Genomic DNA, 21,819 nt, shown 5'->3' with positions numbered 1-21,819 from the left:
TACACATTATACTATAATTTATACCATATCTAATTTATAACCACAAACGTTCTCTCTAAAGGCCTTCATGGTTATAAATCTTATGAATTCTATTTCTATAAATCCCAGAGTCAGAGTAGATTCTGTGTCTTCTATGACATCTCTAGTCCCTACATGTCTAGTGGCATGAAGGCTGGAGTTTGAAAGTCCCCATGTTCCAGTTAAAGGTCTGGGGGTTATTTATTGGTACATGGATGAGACTGTGAAACAGGTGAGACTTAGCTGGCAGTTAGGGCAGGAAGAACTAGAGAGGAAAGAATGGATGCAGAAGGGGGACATAAAGGCGGGGGGGTGCACCTGAGTGGCTCAATCAGTTAAGTGTCTGACTCTTGATTTCCACTCAGGTCATGATCCCAGGGTCCTGGATTGAACCTGGCATGGAGGTCCCTGGTCAGAGGGAAGTCTGCTTGTCCCTCTCCCTCTACCCCTTCCCTGCCTATACTTGCTCTGTCTCTCTTTCTCTCTCTCTTGAATAAATAAAATCTTTTAAAAAATAAATAAATAAGAAACTTTCAAAGACATTTAAAGATGAAAAATTTTTACAAACAAAACCTTATGATGAGACCAATAATGACAATGAATGTTTTAAGTATTACCAATATGGGTGGATGCAATAATGTGACACACACACATTCTCCTCTCAGAAATAAAGGATGTTTCCCTCCTCAGCCAACAGCAGACAGCCTTCAGCTGTCAGACGTCTTTGGGGACTTTCTCACCCCCAGTGCCATCTCCTTCAAGGGCAGCCTTCACCCAATGACCGATCAATGCAGAGTATGAAGACCGGCTTCCTTATTTCAACTTTTGACAGTTCCATAGGGCCCCTCCAACTCCAGAGCTTCCCCTGGGATTGGCCAAAGACTTACCTGGGGCTTCTTTGCAGCTGAATTTGTCCTTCTGTCTGCCTCCCCTTCCCTCCTCTTCCTTCACTCATGTGTTGATCCAAGAGAACTCCATAATAAATGCCCCACTCTCTGGAATCCAGTTATAATATTAATTAACATTACACCTTTGTTATGCTCCAGGACTTATGATAGGCTTTCTCCATCATCATCTCACCATCATCATTAACCTCAGCAGCCATCCTACCCAGGAAGGCAGGATAGTGCAAAGAGAGTATTATAATCATCAGGTTGTGTTAGGCTAGGTCCAGTTTATCATGTTGTAGTATAGAACTTTGGACCATACTTTACCCTTCTTGGTCTTGTTTTCTCATTAGTAAAATGACCCTAACACTGATATTCATTGGAAATATTAAATAAGAGTAGCATCCCAATGGCATTTAGTTTTCCACAAATTCAACTATATCTCTTACAAAACTTTTATTGGGCCAGTTATGTTAAATAGGAAGTGGAAACAATCTAGCCTAAAATAATCAGCATAGCATAGCTGTAAGGAAAAGGGGTTCCAAGTCCTACCTGCTTGGTTCACATCTGGTGCCATATTATGCCTCAGTTTCCTCATCTGTAAAATGAAGATCAAAATGACTGTCATAGTATGTTTTGGTTTGTTTTTGTTTCTTTTTTGGTTATGTTTTTTAGAGGGGGATGGGAGGGAGAGGGAGAGGGAGAGAGAGAGAGAGAGAGAGAGAGAGAGAGAGAGAGACTGAGAGAGAGAGAGAATCTTAAGCAGGTTCCACACCCAGCCCCGAACCCAGTATGGGGCTGGATCCCAAGAACCTGAGATCATGACCTGAGCTAAAATCAAGAGTCTGACACTTAACTCACTGAGCCACCCAGGTGCCCCTATCATAGCATGTTTTGAACACTGAATGATTTAATATATGTGGAGTGCTCAGACTAGAATCTTGTAAACCCAATAGTAAATAATAGTGAATAAATAGGAAACTCAAAAGATGTCAGCTACTAAAAAGTCATTGCACGTTGGATAAAGAATGAATGGATTTTAAGGATTCTGACCACTGATATTGAGACCATCAATTTTCAGGTGGCCAGGTGAGGGAGTTAAAATTGTTCCACCAGCACACTTCAGGAGAAAAATGAAACATTAATTGAGGCTCATTAGCAATTGCTGACTTGCAAAGAGTCAGGAAAACTTAGACAAGCCAAGATTCACAAAAAAAAAAAAAAAAAAAAAAAAAAAACCTGCAAAAAGTATTAAATTTTATGAGAACTTTAAGGAATTCTCCAAGGTCACTCCGAATATACGTACTTCCTTTACTTGTGAGCTGCCTCTAGAATTTAACACTTTTGCACAGGATTTCTGCTACAGTACATCTCACATTAAAAACAGAGCTTCTCACATTAAATGTAAATAATCAAATTATTAATAGTAAATAAATATAAAGTGCTTATAATGATGCCAACCACCTGGTAAGTGCTATGTAAAATGTGATTATTATCTGTATTTTATTTTATTTATTTTTTTTTTATTATCTGTATTTTAGAAATGGAAGCATATAGGTGTTGAATATCACTCAAGATCAGTCTCCATCATTGGACTTAACATTCTGGGCTCCTACCCACTTTGCTATATTTGAAAGTGTGAAATCAATAACCAGAGAGCTGTCTGGTTGGAAGGGTGAGTGGTTGGGAGACTCTGCACAATTGCCTGACCTCTCTGCCCCTGCAACTTCTATGTGGACTCTGGTCCCATGGTATTCTGGGGAGCACAGCTTGACAATCCACAGACCATGCTGATCCTGCTAATTCCAAAATCCTACGATGCCAATAAGAATGGGTAAACCCAGTCACATTTCCTAGCCAGGGGATTATTTTCAAGGTGGCTTCTCTGATCTAGGTATGCAACCTGCCATCTGACAGCAAAATTCATTTCTATAAGCTATACAGGTTTGATCCACATCCTTAGAACAAACAAAGATAGCAGTTGACATTCCAACCTCACATTCCATCTAGACCAGGACACGCTCTGTAGCCACAGAAGCCGGAAAACCATGGCCAATGTTCCAAATGCTCATCGCTGCTGTGTCTTCCCTGGAAAACACCAGGAGGAAAGGACATAGTTAACACTAGCATAGATATTGGGAGTAGAAAAGAAATAATTAAAAAAAAGAGAGAAATAATTAATTTTTCCGATGCTTGTAGAACTTGGCTCCTGGAAGGGTATAGACTGTCCCAGTAGATAGGAAGATCTTGCCATCTGTTCTCTGACATAGCCCATTTGAACTTTTTTTCTTGCTATCAGCCACAGGCTCCCTGACCTGGGCTCTCCAAGAAGGACTTAACCCTGTACCCGAGAGCGGCTGTAAGAATTACTGCTGAGCTTTGCCCATCTGGCAGCTGCTGGACCGAAACCCTTGCCAGCTGGAACCACTGACCCGTTATTTTGTAGCTGTTACCACTGGGTCAGAGGCAGCCCTGCTGCCCCGTGGACGTGTGACCCTGCCATATAGAAAGAGGAATGGGGCGGGTTCAGGAGGCCGGCTGCAGGTGTCTGTCCTTGATTTTTCCCAGTAGGAACATCCTAGTGTTTGAAGGAATTGCAGGAAATTAATTTAGTAGATGACACAGCATTTTAAAACATGTGAACTAGTCTGTATGAAAACAACCACATTGCTGGGAATCTAAACCCTGACGGGTCTGGGTCTGGAGTTACGGAAGTCCCACTCAGAACACAGAGGGCTTCTGGTGCAGCATGGCATGAAGCCGAGGGAGAGATGAAGCAACCGAGCAGTCCCATCAAAGATGCTGTCCATGCAGCCTGGAATCCGGGGTGAAAAGGTACAAGGCTCAGAGTGGGAACTGAGACCCCACACAGGGCTCGGAATGGGAGGTGGGAGGCAAGTCTCCAGGGGACTTGGGGGGCTTCACACTATGACAGAAGATTCCAGAGTGAAGTAAGCAGCGCTAAGAGGGTCGGTCACAGTAGGGTTGGTAGGATATCGAGGAGGCGGGCCCTGTGCACCTCTCCTACTGCACTTTTTAAAGTAGAGAGACTTTATTTTTTACTTTTGTCAATTACAGCTTGTCAATGACAACTTCACTATGACAACCTAGGCCACCTCCTGGGACACATTTCTTGTGCTGAAGTAGAGATAAGGTAACACACCTATTGACTAAAAAAAGCCAATCCCGCCTTAGGTGGTGGGTGTAGCTGCCAGCACCAATCATCGTTCTTCCAAAACAATTTATGTAACCTTGTGGTTTTGCCTTGATGAGCCTGCGCTCCCCACTCGCTCCCCACTCGCAGCCCCCTGTTCGGGAGCCCACTCTCCGTGTCATGCATTGCAGTCCCCAAAACATCAAATGCATGCTGGGGGGTGCGTTACAGCCCCCGTGTTCTTCTTGGTTGGCTGTCCCCAGAGGCTGGGGATGACAAGAGGCCCTAAGGGCCCCCGAGCTGCCAGAGGCACGAAGGGCCTCCGGAGACGTGGATCTGATGAAGGAGGCAGAGCCTTGTTTGCCTCTGCGCGAACCTTCCCAGGGCAGTGAGGACGAACACCGGTCATGGCTTCGCTGCACAGAGCTCTTTGTGTCCCTTCTCAGCATCAGGGAGCCAGTTCATGAGGAAGAAAGAATCGATAGCAAGGAGCAGTCAGGAAGGAATGGGGGCGAGGGTCAAGGCTATTATTTTCTGGTCTGGTCGAATGTCTGTGGCCTGAGGGTTTCAGAAAATGATTTACAAAACTAACCCAGTTTGACTCTGCAGGCTATTATCAAGTCTTATTTAAGAGAAGATATGCTTTCTGTTCCCCTAATGGCTTCTATCTCTTGATTTTTTTTCTCTCTCTCTCTCAAACCTCATGTATATTTTTGATAGAAAAGTATATACGGTGAAGTGGGGCTGTGGGCACTGTGTCAGCCAGAGATGCTGCAGGTGCATGTTCCAGAAAAACGGTGGCCAGTAGCTCAATCGAAGGAAAGGGCCGCTTTTCCTCTCTATGAGCTGTCCTGGGGGCGCCCGCTTACAGGCTCAAGCACATCGGCCCCAGATGTCACGGGGCTCATTCTATAGCTTGGGGCACGGGTCCGGTCGTTACTGCAGGAAGGAGCAGGACAAGGGAAAGAACTGTGTCAGGGGAACAAGGCTTCCCCAGAGCACCTCCTTAGACACCCTAGGTCTCCGGGGCCAGGCTCGTGCTGCCGGGTGGGAGACCCGCCTGTCTGCAGATCCTGCCCCAGGGGAGACACACACCTGTGCAAAGAGAAAGGGGAGGGAGGGAAGGAGGGAAAAGGTAAGAAGAAGAGAGGAAGAGTGGAAGGAAAGGTGGAAGAGACGGGAGGAGGGGAGGGAAGGAAGAAGGAAGGAGGGAGGGGAGAAGGAAGGAGAAAGGGAAAGAGGGAGGAGAAAGGAGAGAGGAGGGGAGGAGGGAAGGAAGCCTGGGCTTGAATTAAGAAATGAACTTCAGGGCAGCCCAGGTGGCTCAGCGGTTTAGTGCCTCCTTCAGCCAGAGTGTGATCCTGGAGACCCGGGATCAAGTCCCACGTAGGGATCAAGTCCCACGTAGGGATCAAGTCCCACGTAGGGATCAAGTCCCACATAGGGATCAAGTCCCACGTCAGGCTCCCTGCATGGAGCCTGCTTCTCCCACTGCCTGTGTCTCTGCCTCTCTCTCTCTCTCCCTCTGTGTGTCTCTCATGAGTAAATAAATAAAATCTAGGAAAAAAAAAAGAAAGAAATGAACTTCTGTGTGAGCCTCATCGTTACCCAACTATAGAGACTTGAAAAAGTCAAATTCTTTGATCAATTATAAATTGTGGATACTTATATCTACTCCCCAAGTATATTATGAAGATTAAATATTCAGAGTATGTAAAAAAATAATTTTATACATTGTCTTATAGTGCTAATCATTAAAGAAAATGCTCCAACATGACAGCGTGATCGGTGACAGGCATTAGCACCACGGGTGAATTTCCAGGAGTCGCTGTAATACAGTTTGTGCTTGAAAAGCCTCTGCCCCTGGATGTGGCATAAGGATGGAAAGGACCCCGGATCTGCACCTGTGTGGGGCGACCTGGGGTAAGGATGGAAGGGACCCCGTACCTGCACCTGTGTGGGACGACGTGGGGTAAGGATGGAAGGGACCCCGTACCTGCACCTGTGTGGGACGATGTGGGGACGGAAGGGACCCCCTACCTGCACCTGCGCGGGGCGTTCCCAGGTGTCGCTCTTTCCTGAGCACGAGGAAATCGCGGGTCAGCGCGGAGGGTCCACTAGATGGCAGCAGAGTCCTTTCCATGTTAATTCAGTTGCTCCAGGGCCGCCAATTAAAATATAGCAAATTAAGTACTTTTAAACACATGCACTTATTTCTCTCTTCAGACATCTCGCAACTTGTTTTGTTCGCCTTCCGTGGAGTCGGAAGTCAGTCCTCTCAATGGAGGCAAGTAGAGAGGCTCAGAGATTTTGCAAACCAGCAGGAGACCTTAACCAGCACTCTGACAAATGCAAGTTGCGTGGCCTGGAAAATGGAAATCACAGTCGTACCTATGTCCTGAGGATTTATAAATTTTAAATAAAAATTGTGTCTGGGGGTGCCTGGGTGGCTCAGTCAACCGGTTAAGTGCTGAGTCTTGGTTTTGGCTCAGATCAAGATCTGAGGGCCATGGGTCCTGGCATTGAGCCCCATGTCGGGCTCTGTGCTCCCAGGGGAGTCCCCTTGTCCTTGCTCTGTGCTCTGCTCCTCACCGTGCACACTCTCTCTAAATGAATAAAATCTTAAAAAAAAAAAACAAAAAAACTGTGTCCATAAAGCACTTTGCATGGTTTTGGGGGATAAAATAAACATTCAAATAGGTTTGTAAGGTCTCCTCATTTTTCTCTTTAATCCTGAGCAGCCTCAGGAGCAGAGGAAAGGTAGTGTAGCAGGAGCAGGGCAAAAGCCAGAGAGAACTACCTGGTTGACGCAGGTGCCCGGGAAAGATAAGAAAGGGAGTATCTTGCAAAGAGTTTTGAATCGTCGATTATTCTCTGATATGACGGCCCTTTCTGTGTCCAAGCCCTCCCTCCATAAAGGTATCCTGCGCACCCACCCGGTGCTGTGGGTGTCCTCCACCCGGGGTGCAGGGACACTGCAACCTCATAGCCCCAGGGACACAGAGAGTTCAGTAGAGCTCCAGGCAGGGGCTCGGTCGGATGGATGGTCCCTGAGGTCTGCAGAGATGCTGGGGAGACAGCTTTCCCTAATGTGTGGCAGTGCATTTAAAATAAACGTTTTATTTGGAAATGATCTCATCCTTACAGAAAATGGGATAATAAAAATAGCACAAGAACACCCATATGCGTTTTGCATAGATTCACCTCGGGTTGACATTTGACCCGATTCACCTTATCATTTGCTCTATCTATATAGGCTCATGTAGCTTCTTTGTTTTCTTCTGAAACATTCGAGGGAAAATTATGTTCATCTCTACCTTCATCACCTAAGTGCATGTTTTCAAAGAGCAGGAACATTCCTTCACATGAGTCATGGGATAGTTTCCAACTTCAGTAAATTCGACGTTGGTGTAACACGAGTTGGCCACGGTGTTTCCACCTCTGTCAAGTGCCTCAGGGAGCTCGTCAAGGTCACTTTTCCTCTTCTGGTACAGGATGCAGGTTAGGTACAGTATTACATTTACTATTTGGGTCCTTTTAGCCTTATTCAAATCTAGAACACCTCCACAGCCTTCCCTGTTTCCGACCACGGTGATAGTTTCGAACAATATCACGTACCAACTTTTCTTAAAGGATAGAATTCTCCTCATTTTGGGTTTGTCTGACATTTTCTTGTGTGTACATTGGGACCATGCATTTTCACCCAGCGCGCAACCTTGGTGGGATTGTATTCTTGGGACATCACGCACGGCACGTGTGACATCCAGCTGTCCCTCACGGGGAGGGTAGTTTTGATCACTGGCTCAAAGTGCATGATTTCTCCCCTGTGCGATTGCCACCTTTTCCCCTTGCAACCGTATGCAAGCTGGTGGCAGATACTTAAAATCTTGCAGGTGTCCTGTTCTTCCTCAAAATTCCACTCAAGACCTAATCCCCATTAACAACTCTTGCCTCATCCAGTGGTCACTGTGATGGTTGCAAATGATGATGTTCTGTCTCCAGCCTTCCCTGTGCATTTAATAGCCAGCATCCAGCATCCTACTATAACCAGAAGCCCTCCTTCTCCCCATTTGTTTATTTATCTATTTATTAAAAGATTTTATTTATTTATTTATTTATTTATTTACTTATTTGTTTAGAGATTACTAGCAGGGGGAGGAGCAGAGGAACAGAGAGAAGCAGACTCCCTTCTGAGCAGGAAACCCTACATGGTGCTCAACCCCAGGACCTTGAGATCACAACTCGAGTGGAAGGCAGATGCTTAACCAACTGAGCCACCCAGGAGCCCCTTATTCACCTATTTAATTTCTGTTTGGACTTAATGAATCTCTGGGATTTTTATTTTCAATTGTTTATAGTTCATTAAGGTTCCTCAATCATTGTGATGCTCTCAGATTTGGGAGCCCTTTCAAGCTGGCTCTTGTTTCTTTGTGACATGTTCTCATTGTGTTTTTAAGCATTTCCTTACTTCCTGACACAAGATATTCTAGGCTCTTCCTGTACCTATCCTGTCAGCCGTTACTATGAGGATTCTTGTTTCCTGAGGATTTTTGTTCTCTTTAGTGTTAGGGACCAAGACTCGGGCAAGAGGCACAGTCATTGCTCCTGGGATGTCTTTACCTCTGGACCCTTCCAGTAGACAGAGCTAGGAAATATCTGCATGCACAGACAGATGCAGGTGAACATACACATTCACATTCACATACATATACATTCATTAATGTACACACACACACATGAGCATGGACACACACAGACACACAGACATAGTTTAGAAATTGTGAATTTTCATTGATACCTCTAATGCCCATCCATACCCATAGGAATTTTTCTCACCTTCCTAAAATAGGGGCACATTTCATGTTAATTTAAATAGGAAAGCAAAGGTCGACTCCAACAAAGTAGAGAATTTGTGGCCAATTTGGCAACAAACAAAAAGAGGTACTATAGCAGAGGGAGCAAGCCACAAGAACTGGATAGAACTGGGGTAAATAGGTGGGAAATCATTACCATCTTTCCATTTATTTATGAATTCACTTATAAAGCACTTTTCAGCACTTACTGAGCATCAAGCAATATTTTAGCAATATTTTATTTAAAATATTTATTTAAATTAGCAATATTAGCAAATATTAGCATTTAGCAACATTTTATTGAAGATACAGCAATGAGCAAAAAATTGAAAGCCTCTGATGGAATAGTCACACCATGTAAGACACATAATAACACAAATGAATATAAAATATATAACATGTTCATGGTGAAATACTGTGAAAAACACCAAATCAGGGGAGGGGTGTACCTTGAAAGGGGACTACTTCTACTTCATTTCTGTCACTTTGTAGAGAATTTGGGGGGCAGTTCTTTCTGATAAGCTTGTATTTGAACCAAGACTTGAAGGAAGTACAGAAGGAGCTATGAAGTTATTGGAGACAAGAATTCCAAGAAGAGGGGACCTAAAGTGGCTCCTGGTAGGATGTGATGGAGGAATCATCAAGGGGGTGCTGTAACCTGCACCCAGAGTGAAGGGACAGGAGAAGGAGCTGAGTCGGAAGAGGCTGTGCAGGATCAGATCCTACAGGGTCTCAGGTGCCTATGTAAAGATTTGGCTTTTATCCTGGGTAAGGTGGCAAGTTGTTGGAAGGTTCTGAGTAGATAGAGCAATGGTGTGATCTGGCTTCTGTTTAAAAATAGTGACTAGGGATGCCTGGGTGGCTCAGTGGTTTAGCACCTGCTTTTGGCCCAGGGCATGATCCCGGAGTCCCAGGATCAAGTCCCACATCAGGCTCCCTGCATGGAGCCTGCTTCTCCCTCTGCCTATGTCTCTGCCTCTCTCTGTGTGTCTCTCATGAATAAATAAATAAATAAATAAAATCTTTTAAAAAAATGGTGACTATGGGGGCACCTGGGTAGCTCAGCTTTTTGATCTTCTGACTCTTGGTTTTGGCTCAGATCATTATCTCAGGTCATAGGATCCAGCTTCATGTTGGGCTCTGTGATCAGCATGAAGTCTGCTTGAAATTCCTTCTTCCTTCCTCTCCCTCCTCCTCTGGTCTTCCCCCTACTGACACATACTCTTTCTCTCAATCTCTCTAAAAATAAAAATAAAATAATAATAATAATAATAAATAAAATCTTTTTTAAAAATCGTGACTATAGACACTCCAAAAGGAATATACTAGAGATGGGTATAAGAGGAACAGGGAAGTCCATATACAATGATAGATACCAGAGATGAGCCTGAAATGATTGTAATAATTCAGAGATGACGAAGTTGGTATCAAGGGTGCAATAATCATGTGCACTTTGAAAGTAGAGACAGGCCTCTGTAGAGCAAGCATTTATTGGCTGTCACTGTGAAACACACACTATGAAATGTTCTGGGAAGAAGAGGAACAAAGCACGGTCACAGCCCTCAAGGAATGCACAGTCTTTGGAGAACGTGGTGCGTGAGCTAGCTAAGAGTCAATGGTCAATGTGCTAAGTATGTCAGTAGGGGCAAGAGTGGGCTGAGCCAAGGGTTGTGGTCACAGAGATGAAGGACCAGCTATGATTTGGGGAATAGCTGCAGATTCAGGGAAAGCTTCAGAGAGGCCATTTCAAACAAGAAAGAGAGGAGGTCATGGGGCTCTTGACAGAGAAATAGAGGGCACCGTTGGTTCCTGGTTTCCCAGCTCCAGTCATGCCCTTCAAACTGAGCATCATTTTATGAATAGCCAGCCTTCCAGGAGTAAAATTCTTGCAGCGGTTAATCCACAGAAGTGCACTAATTGAATAAAGAATGGTCCATACTGCCGTGGGCAACTGTGTGGATCCCTAGAACATTCTTTCACTGATGAAGTTTTCTTTTTTTTTAAATTGGAACCAAGACAAAGCAAGGATAAGAATATAATACATTTTCTTACAAGCAAAAACAATAAAAAGTATATTAAATATATATATTATATTATATATAATCTTGCAGAGCTTGGTTCAAAGAGCTCTGATGCATCCTCATGTCATCTTTGCTGTCTTCTTGGGGTAGGCTTCCATTACAAAGGATTCTAGGGGTATCCATTTTTTTTATAAATCTATTTTTTGTTGGTGTTCAACTTGCCAACATATAGAATAACACCCAGTGCTCATCACATCAAGTGCCCTTTCAGTGCCCGTCACCCAGTCACCTCCACCCCCCACCACCCCTAGATCGTTTCTCAGAGTTAGGAGTCTCTCATGTTCTGTCTCCCTTTCTGATATTTCCCACTCATTTTTTTTCTCCTTTCCCCTTTATTCCCTCTCACTATTTTTTATATTGTAGGGGTATCCATTGATGCTGTTGCTCAAAAGCATTGAACACTTCCCTCATGTGTTCCAGCTGCGTCAAATATCCCCAGTCTGTCTGAAGTTGCTCAGTTGTTTACCCTCTTATTCTTCTTTCTTGGTTCTTAGGTGACTTTAGAGACACCGGCTCATTATATGTTGGCCCTGAAATGAGTCATTAACGTCATTCTGGGTCTCATTTTTCTTCCATGTGTAGATTGAAGAGATTGTCATACTCCTCCCTAAATATGACCTCACATATTTTTCCCTCCCTGAAGGCCGTCCCAGTTTCCTTATGCAGCACAACTAGGTTCTGCCTATGGGAGTTGCATCCATGCTCCCAGAGCAACTGGGCATCCCGAGCTGTTTCAGCACCTACCACACTGCACTGCAAGGGATTGGTGACTTTCTCCCTTCCTCCTTGAGGTGAGGGACCACATCTCACACATCTTAGAATCCCAAGTATTTAGTTGAGTGCCTGACACCTAGATGGTGCCCCGCAGCAAATACCTGAGGAAGTGGACCCAAGTTGCTCCTAAAGATCATCTGTTTACTTTCCAATCCTGAATACCTTGTCTTTTCTAATGCCTACCAAGCACAAAGTCAGACTTCTGTCTCTTGCTTGGTTGTGCAATTGAGCAGAATGTAGTGGGAATTTTGTTCTGCATCTTATCATTCTGTTTCTCTGGGTTCATTTTGTTTATGACACAAGACTTCTATGTGGTAAGACAGTGTCCCTTTTGTACAGAGGAGGGGGGGGACCCTGAAAAAGCAGCAAGAGAAGCTTCAAAGATATTCTGGGAATTCAACTAGGAATGAACTCTTGCCTTTCTCAGTGTTGGACTCCAGGTTGAGCAGAGACTTTTTAAATACAAAACAGTGAGGGACTGAATCATGTGGCCAGATCTGTGGGTTGCAATAGAGGTGTGGTGTATATGACTTATGCGTGCTGATGTGTGGAAACCTTGCAGTGCTTCAGACTATTCTGCTACGAGAAGGCCTTTAAAGGCCAATTATGAGTGTGCACAGAGCTTCAAAATCTGTGGTCAGTAGAAATGATGTTCAATATCCTCTGGCCAAAGGAGGGTGTGCACTCTGTGTGTGATCTGGAGGGGGCCGCCAAGATAATCTGCAGGCACAATAATGTCATTTTTCATGAACTTTTAAAAAGTCCTATGGGGAAAACAGCCTTGTGGCCAGCATCCATCACTTCTAAAGTGAGCAGCAGCAAAGCGATCTTTGGCAAGACTTCTGCTCTCTCTCTGAGCCAAACCACCAACAACTCCTCTTTCACACAAGGCTTCCTGGCCTGACCTACACTCTACTAACCACAAGGCAACGCCCCTCATTACTGAGTGGTAAGGAGGCCATCTTGAGGGTGAGTGGGTAGCAGAGGAGAGAGGGCATATGAAACCAATTTCAAAGTGCAGACAATAATTTGTAGGGAGTTGAGTGTGGGATGTGACAGGAGGGTGATAAAGGGCTTATGAGTCAAAAATGGACTGTCTTTGTGAGGACAAGTGGGGAAAATGTGACAGGTTGTTCTGAGGGTGATTTTGACATAATGCAGTATTGATATATCTTTTTCCTATCAGAAGTTGTTGAATCCATCCATCCCTCCTCCCTCTGTATCCCCACGGTATTTTATCTGTACCTTTGTGCAGTATTTGTGACAGTCGGTCATGTATTAATTATTATTTCCCCTGGCAGACCTAGTGGGGCAGGCATTGTCATTCATCGATCGGCATCTCCTTCACCGCGTCTGGAATAGTGACAGACACATTTTCTGCACTTACATAATATTTGTTTAGGTTATGTAACTTTATTATTGTAATAAAAATAAAGCAAAAATCATTGGTGATGCTTATTATGGGGAGTCAATGAGTAAACTTAATAAAACCCATGGGTTGAAAAAATACATTCTAACTCTTGAAATTGTGCCAAACTCTGAATAAGGTGTTACTTATGTTAAAGCAATGACCTTCTTATTTAACCTGGGGAAAAAATTTGTGATCATTTGATAAACAGGCTTGAGATGATAGTTGAGATTTTTCTCTAAGTCGATATAGTTGGAACTTCCATGTGGATTTTCATTTTTTAAATTATTGAAGTATAATTGGCATACACTCTTATATTAGCTTCATGTGTACAGCATAGTGATTCAACAAGCCTACACATTACACTGCGCTCACCATAAGTACAGTCACCATCTGTCACCATACAACATTATTACAGTATTATTGCCTATATATTCCCTATGCTGTACTTTTCACCTCCTTGACTTATTTTATAACTGGAAGTTTGTACCTCTTCATCTCCTTTATCTAGGTGGATTTTCCTTTTTAATCTATGTTAACTTTTTTTTTTTCTAAAATAACAGAGGAAAGTGAAAAACAAAGGTAAGAAAACCACAAATAGCAAGACTAGATTGGATCTCACCCAATGAGGAAAACCAATGCTCAAAATCCCAGCTCCAACCTTGCGTCCATCATATAGCCAGACCAAAATCACAGTCTTTCCCTTCCAAAGGGATGGAAATGTAAATCCTCAGACAACACGCAGGAGAAAGGTTTGCCTGTGATATGGGTTGAGACTCAGGGAATGTTGAAACAACTGGTCCTTGAAGCAGGGAGTGTTGAAATAATATGTTGTTTTAAGAGTCTTCACTGGGAGACTAATATTTCAACACATTTGAATGACTTCCTTGCCGTAAAATGTTTAGGCTTAAAAAATGAAGCTGGGTAAGTAATAGGAGCTTCCAAGAGAAAAATCACTCAACTTAGATCATTTTATGGCAGAGAAATCAGGGACTGTTGTTAGACACATTCCCAGCAGGCCTACCTCATGTCTTCCCAGTGAGTGTTGCTTTGAGTTGGACCCATTTCTGAAATTAAAATTTTAGAATGGTGAGAGATAAATTTGGTATTCCCAGATTCCTGTGAGGGAATTACCAAGAAAATTGATGTTTAAGTGACAAAATTTGATTTTCTGAGAATGAAGGAAATTAAGACCAATACTTCCATCCAACCTCTACACATATCCATGTAATATTTATTTCACAGTAATTTAGTAAGTACGTATATGAAAAAAAAATTCTGTGCTAGTATCTCATCTATTGAATTTAGATGATGATTCTGTTACATAAGATTAGAGCTCCCCCTACTTTTGAGGAGAGAGACTATGGTTTTCATTTTTAAAATTAAATTATTTGGGTCACAAAAGCTACACCTTCTTTTTTTTTTTAAGCTACACCCTTTAGACTAATGCTGGTAAACTGGAACACCGTCTCTTTTCCTAATATTTATTAATTCCTTCCCTAACATAAGCTTTGCATTTTTTAGCTTTGCGTTTTTATTCTTTTGGTTTTCATGTATGCATTCTTTTGTTTCTGATTCATCAAAAGAAATCAAATCATTATTATTTTTTTTTATTGTAAAAGCACGTGAAAACAATGGAGATTTTACAAGACAACCTGGATTTCCAGAGCAGCTTGAAGAGGCTTTTACAAGCATCTTTGGATCTGTAATAAATAGCAGTAGCAGGTCTATTCTCTTGCATCAGATTTGTGAGAGAACATGATTATCAACAATGTGTTGTTGGCTTCTTACATTTGTATATAAACCAGTGTCTCGCATAAAATAAGTGTGATTGTTCTTCATGGTCCCTGTTAGAAATGAAGATATGTAGGTTTAGGGATGTTTGTTGGTTTGTTTGAAATGGGTTCTTAGAATCTGGCACCCAGGAATGCCTGAATCGTGCCTTGCAAACTATCTATCCCGCTTCCCTCATCATATAGTTCCCAAGGGACAAATGTGAAGGGATCCTGGCCAAGTAAGACATAGAGAATCACTTTAGTGTAAGTGTGGTAAGGGCCCAAAACTCAACACGGAGCTCTCTGAAAAAGTTAGTTTTCCATACCTGCCTTGAATATGGCAGTATTGTCCAAATTGGGCTAAGACGTGATTCTGGGATCTACCTGCCCCAAACCTAAAATCTGTATTTTGGACCTTTCTTCTGATCAGCTTCCTGAAATAAAAAGATGTGACACACAAATTGATGGACGGTATGCATGTCAGGGTCTGGAGACAGAGGGCAACAGAGCACTAAACAGACCCTAAATAATCAGGCCCTCCGTTTGCTCACATGGTCATCCAGAAGAGATCGAAGAGATAGGATGCCTGTCACATACATGATTAATGGGCCCAGTCAATGCCCACAGCCAATTCCATTGGCAACTCCCATCTCCTAGTGAGGGGAGCCAGGGTGGCCTGGAGGAGAGGCAGGCATCTCTCCCCACTTCCAACCCAGAGGTGGAGCTCAGCTCAGCCAGCTCAGCCATGTGTCTGCACTGACAGGAGCAGAGAAGAAAAAGTCATGACCTTTGGTGACCTTCTCTCCATGGCTCCTGATCTAAGGACTGATAACAGATGTTTCAAGTTGTGTATCACATTCCCTCTTCTAGAGTCTGTCCACCTTAATCTTAGAAATCCCCAAGCCAAGGTAGGAAAGACCCACTTTTGTGCTCTGAGGAAACAAAAGCTCTCTCAATTCTCACCCCGTTCTGTTCCTGCTCCAGACTCTTCATTGATAAATTGGGAAACACATAGTAAAAAATCTTCATTTTTAATTTTTTTAAAGAGTTTATTTATTTATTCATGAGACACAGAGAGAGAGAGGCAGAGACATAGGCAGAGGGAGAACCAGGCTCCATGCAGGGAGCCTGATGCGGGACTCAATCCTGGGACTCCAGGATTATGACCTGAGCCGAAGGCAGACGCTCAACCGCTGAGCCACCCAGGCGTTCCTCATTTTTAATTTTTAAATAATGTGGCTATGTCAGCAATAACTGTCAACAGTCTCTAATGTAAGATAATTCAAAAACTTAAAGTGAGAGAGCCTCCTGCAAGTTTTTTTGTTTGTTTTGGTTTGGTTTTTAGCTTTAAGCATGAAGTATTGACAAACTGGCTTTGGAGAAAAGGATTTACCTTTGCCACACCACTACCATCCCAACTTTTAAATCACAACTTTTAAATCAATGAGTTTACATTCTTATGACTATCCAAGTATTGTCCATTTTTGCACCCTTCCTTTCTTACACACCTTTCATGGCCATTGTCTCTGGAACTAATTGTTCCCATGATTTTTCATGGGAAAAATCAGGGTTCTGCCTCGGGTTCTGTGAACAATATAGTTGATGTTTTTTCAAGAGCTCCAATCTCTCTGCCTCAGGCCTATCAATATTATTCTCCATATTCTAAAATAAATCTATATTTCTTGTGAACTCCCACCCCTGTGCTTCTGTTCTAGTACATACTGTTTTCTTTCTAGATCTCCTACCCATCTACCATCCTGAATATTCCTTTGGGTCACATGTGCTGGGTACCTCTTTTGCTGGATATAATTTCCTCTTTCTGACCCCTTTTCCTTAAATTTTGGTCCCACAACAAATTCTCATCTCATTCTGAAGAAAGAGAGTAGTGAGTTAATTTTTCAGTTTCAACATATCTGGAATAGTCCATCACCACATCTGATCATTTGTCTGGGTAAAGAATTTTATGTTGAAAATCTTCTCTGTCAGAATTTGAAACAGAACTCCTTTGGCTTCTAACTTCTAATCTTATTGTTTAGAATCGCATGGCTGAGTGGATTCTCATGATTTTGAGACGTGATAGTCTGGAGTGGTTAAGAGTAAAACCACCTGGATTCCAATCCCTACTCCACCTGTTTGGCTAAGTGACATTTACAATTACTAAAAAACAAAAACAAAAACTTCCCTGTGCATCCTTTTCTCTCTCTGTAAAATAGGGTGTCATAAGATTCTATTTAGGATAGGTCTAGTCTTAGGTATTATTATATTTAGATAGTTTTCATTGAGGTGAGGGAGAAAGTATTTTGAGCATAATTCTGTTTTGGGTGAACACAGTTTTCACCTGAGAGTCTGTAAAAGAAATAGGCAGTAAAATGGCAACATAATAGGCAGATCTTATACCCTGGAACATAAGCACACAAAGTGATGGTACATCAGATTCTAGAAAACTCGCATGTATTGGCATAATATTTAAGTTGTAGCCTTTAAATTATTAGTGTGTTTTAAACATCCAAATAAAAAAAATAGTCCAAGAGCCAAGAGTCTTCTTTGCAGGGACTCTTACCAATCTTGAGCTCCAACTGGAGCACAGGGTCACATGTAGTTAGAAGGGGTTACCCTGAAACACTGTCCCTGAACATGGGTCAAACTGTTGTGGTTGGAAGTGAGGGCCCGGGGAATACAGGATGGTACTAGATATGGCCCCGGGGCAATATCCCTTTCTGGAGAAAAGAATAAAGGTTGTAAATAAAGTTAAATAGATAAATACATTTAAACAGATTTTACTTTTGTCTTGTCCTGAGAAAGGCCCTCTGAAAACCTTTAAAATGCTAATGTCCTCTGCACTCCTAAAGAAAAGATTCACTAGGACAGCTTTTTATGTTGACTTAAGCACAGATTTCCACTTTTGATTTTGCATTAACATTCTCTCAAATAAGTAAACAAGCTGGAGAAAGCCTGGAATCCTCTGTCATTGCCAACCAGCTCCTTCGCAGATGCACCTGTATGGATCTGGGCATAGGTTCTGAACATTCCACACAAAAAAGGAGTACATTCATTGGAACATGAGAATGAACCAATCAATTAATTCAAAGGTGGGGGGGCAGATATGAAGAGGGAGGGCAGGGATACAAGTTGCATAATTTCATACCACCAGAAAGCAGATGCCAAATTGGGAGTGGACATAGGAGACATTTATTTCTGGAGAGGGAGCAGAAAAAGATAGGGGGAGCCTGGGACCCCTGCTGTGAGTCTAACACCTGTGAGGAGTCCAACGTCCCACAAAAATGGGTCAGCCCTAGTACCCGGTCCTGTTCAGTCATTGGCTGAGGGCAGTAGGTGGAAAGAGACACAGCGGGAGTCCCCAAGATCAGCAGATGGAGTGTCTGTCAATTATGCTCCCTGCAGGGAGAGCTCTGAACTTTATGGTGTCCTGGGCAACCGCACAGGCAAAACTGTAGTCAAACAATTAAGATGCAAATGTTACAAATTTATTAATTTGGTAATGATTAATTGTTTGTTGCTATCCAAGCATAATAATTTATTGTTCCGAAGTGGATTTCCCTCAGTTTATTATGGTAATTAGATCTGGTAATGTGCTTCACACTCACAGATGTGAGGCTAAATTTTCAAAACAACGATTTGGAGATGGAAAATGTTGGCTGTTTGTTCCACATCCTTGAGTAATTCACTTAACCTCTTCTCAGTTTCCCTGTCTGTAAGTTGCTGCAGCTAGCCTATTAGAGCGTTCTCAAGGCTAAAATAATTTGTGTGGAAATTCTAGGTAAGTACTATGAAAATTACTGTTAGCAGGGACTCAGCCTGAGGCCATATTTGCATGTAATATAAGCTCTTATAAGAGCAAAGGGCCTTCCTTCATTTAATGCATGGTTATCTTTTAGAGCAGAAATAAATAAGTGCCTGGTTAATGTAATTTCTATTAGAAATTCTATGTCTCAAGCATTAAACAAGTCTTTAGCCTAAGAAAAAATTTACCACGTACTCAGCTAGCTCATGTTTTTCGTTGTGTATATTTTGTGCCATGATAGTTAAATCAGAAGTCTATGGAAGGTTGTCAATATGCATTTTGGGTTCCATATAACTCCTTCTCACATTGTTCCAGCTATGAGTATGTTTGTCACAATTTCTTTTGCGAAAGATAACAATGATATTAAAGGACATTTATTGGTGATTTGCTATGGACCAGGCACTGTGCCCATAGAAAACCTAACTCCATTTGTTGTCTTTGATATCCTAAGAACACAATGACATTCTCGAAACAGCATTAATTTTGTAGTCACCATTAGATCTTATTTGAAAAAGAAAAACAAAAATTAACTCCTTTGGGGAAGGGTATATTGCACAATAAATAAACAACAAGGTATTCAAATGCCACTAACCTTGGAGACTGTTCAGCTAGAGGAAAACATGTTTTATCCTGAACTTCCCTTTGCTAGAACTTGGTGCTATACACCCTTGGTGCTGTATAAGATTAAAATAATGGTGATGGGATAATGAAACACACAAAAGGTCAATGATTGAAAATCCAATATAAGCGGGACAGGATGGCTAATATGTGGTGTTTGCTGTGGGAACATAGAGAGGAACAGATAAGTCTTTCATTTTCTGATTTAATTTTTTCCTACTTTGCTTGGCAACTTTAATAGATTAAAAACATTAAATACTAGGATTTGACAGGCTCTGTGAGGAGAAAGGGCAACCTCCTGTGTGGTGGTGGAGACCATCACCAGATGTAGACAGAGTTTTTCTATTCACTTAATGACTGGGTGACTTTGTATAAGTTGCTGAAACTCTCTAAGCTTCAGTTTCTTTATTTATAAAATGGAACTGAGAATACTTCAAAGGGTAATCGTCAGGATTATATGAGGACATATATTTAAAGCTGTTTTCACTGTGCCTGATTCACGTAAGCATACAGTAATTATTAACTTTATTATTATAATCAAGATACTATTTGTTGACTCTTTGTTATAACATTCATTTTGTGAACATTTCTTCCTTTTATTGAATTGTCAATATCCCTCATAAATCAAGGAATCCCTAACTGGGTAAATTTTCCTTCAGTCTTCTTAATCCCAAAGGCTCAGGCCCATGGCTTCTAGAAGCACAGTACCAGTACCTAGTATCTAGTACCCAGTTACTAGTACCTCCAGGAATAGCCCCTGTTAGGTCTTGCCCTAGCTATTCTAATAATAAGCACTCTGTACTTTATTTATCCTAAAATCCAGCTCCAGAGTTAGGAATATGCTACCAACTTCTACATTATTTCCACTTTGCACATCCCTCATAAGTCACAGAAACAAAAGCCAAATTTACAAGTACATTTTGTTCATTGAAAGCAGGTTCTGTAAATCATCCAGAGCTCCTCAGTGTGAACACAAAGGTGTTATACAGTTTATCCCCATCCTTCACAAATGATAACATTACTGAATTGAATAAAGAATGATTTGAATAGCACTGCAAAATGCAAACTGCTATCCAGTTTTTGGGAACCTGAGAGCCTCTCCCATCCACTTCTGTATTGAGCAGAGAGATTCATCACATCCTCAGGTACCCTGACCTCAACTGTTTATGAATGCCACACAGAGAAATTAAATAACAAACTGATTAAAGAAACTCAATTCTTTGTAACATAAAACAAAACAAACAAGATCACAAAGCCATTCAGTAAACACTAAACACTTTCTCTAGCACAGCATTCCACCTTGGCTCTATTAGCTAAGAACAGTAATTTAACAAATTCAATATAATGGGATTGAACTGTGGAGTCTACAGAGGTCTTTAATTGTATTGGTAATATTTAAGTTAAGTAAAATACTACAAGTTCTACTACTACAAATACTAGTCCTACTAGTACTAATGATTCTGAAATAAATACAGCAGAATATTAAAATATGATTGATTATGGGTGCCTGGGTGGTTCAGTTGGTCAGTCATCTGCCTTCAGCTCAGGTCATGATCCTGAGGTCCTGGGCTAGAGCCCACATAGGGCTCTCTGCCCAGGGGAGAGTCTGCTTGTCCCTCTCCCTCTGCCCTTTCCCCTGCTTGTGCTTTCTCTCTCTCTCTCTCTCAAATAACTAAATAAAGTCCTTGAAAAAATAAGTAAAATAAAATTTGATTGATTATGGTGGATGTTTTCTCCATACCTCAGTGTGCTTAAAATGTTTTATGATTTTTTTATTTTAAAGTTAAGGTAAAAAGCTACCGATGTGGCAGGGTGGAAATTGGGAGACATGCATTTGAATTCTGGTTCTGCTGATGAATCGGTCACTTCTTTCCAATCCTTATTTGTGTTTCTGGAAATCTCTATCTTTGAAAAGAATCTATAAAATTGTTCTGCGTCTACTTTACCTGCCTCAAAGATTAAAAAAAAAAAGTTCATGTAAGAAAATTCCTAGAACAGTGTTAGTCACCATTAAATCCTCATTAAATTTATTTTTACTGAAAAATAGCATTAATAATAGTTATTGTTATATTTATAATAAAACCTACACACAGCAAGAAGAATGGCATCAACAGTGGCTTTCTAATGCACCTGGTGAGAATCAGCTACTTGTGAAAATGGCCTCAGAGTGACATATGCTGACAAAGAAAAGTGAAGACATACACTAAGTTGGCTCTATGGTCAGAGTGGTGGCATTTGGGGAGTGTTAAATAGGAGAGCAGTACCTATTTTAGTCATTCTTTGGTGAAGAATAATTTAAATTTCTCAGATACAGACACATTGATAGAAGTACATAGAGGCTGAACAAATTCCTGTTAAAACAAGAACAAATTTGAAATATAAGAGAAATGAGGAATGCCCTGTATCACTTCCAAAAATTTCAGAGACTAAGAAAGAAAAAGACAGGAAG

This window comes from Vulpes vulpes, chromosome 12 (assembly GCF_048418805.1).
Source record: "Vulpes vulpes isolate BD-2025 chromosome 12, VulVul3, whole genome shotgun sequence".
NCBI classification, from domain to species: Eukaryota; Metazoa; Chordata; class Mammalia; order Carnivora; family Canidae; genus Vulpes; species Vulpes vulpes.
The sequence above is the reverse complement of the archived record's forward strand: the minus strand, read 5'-3'. Positions refer to the sequence as shown.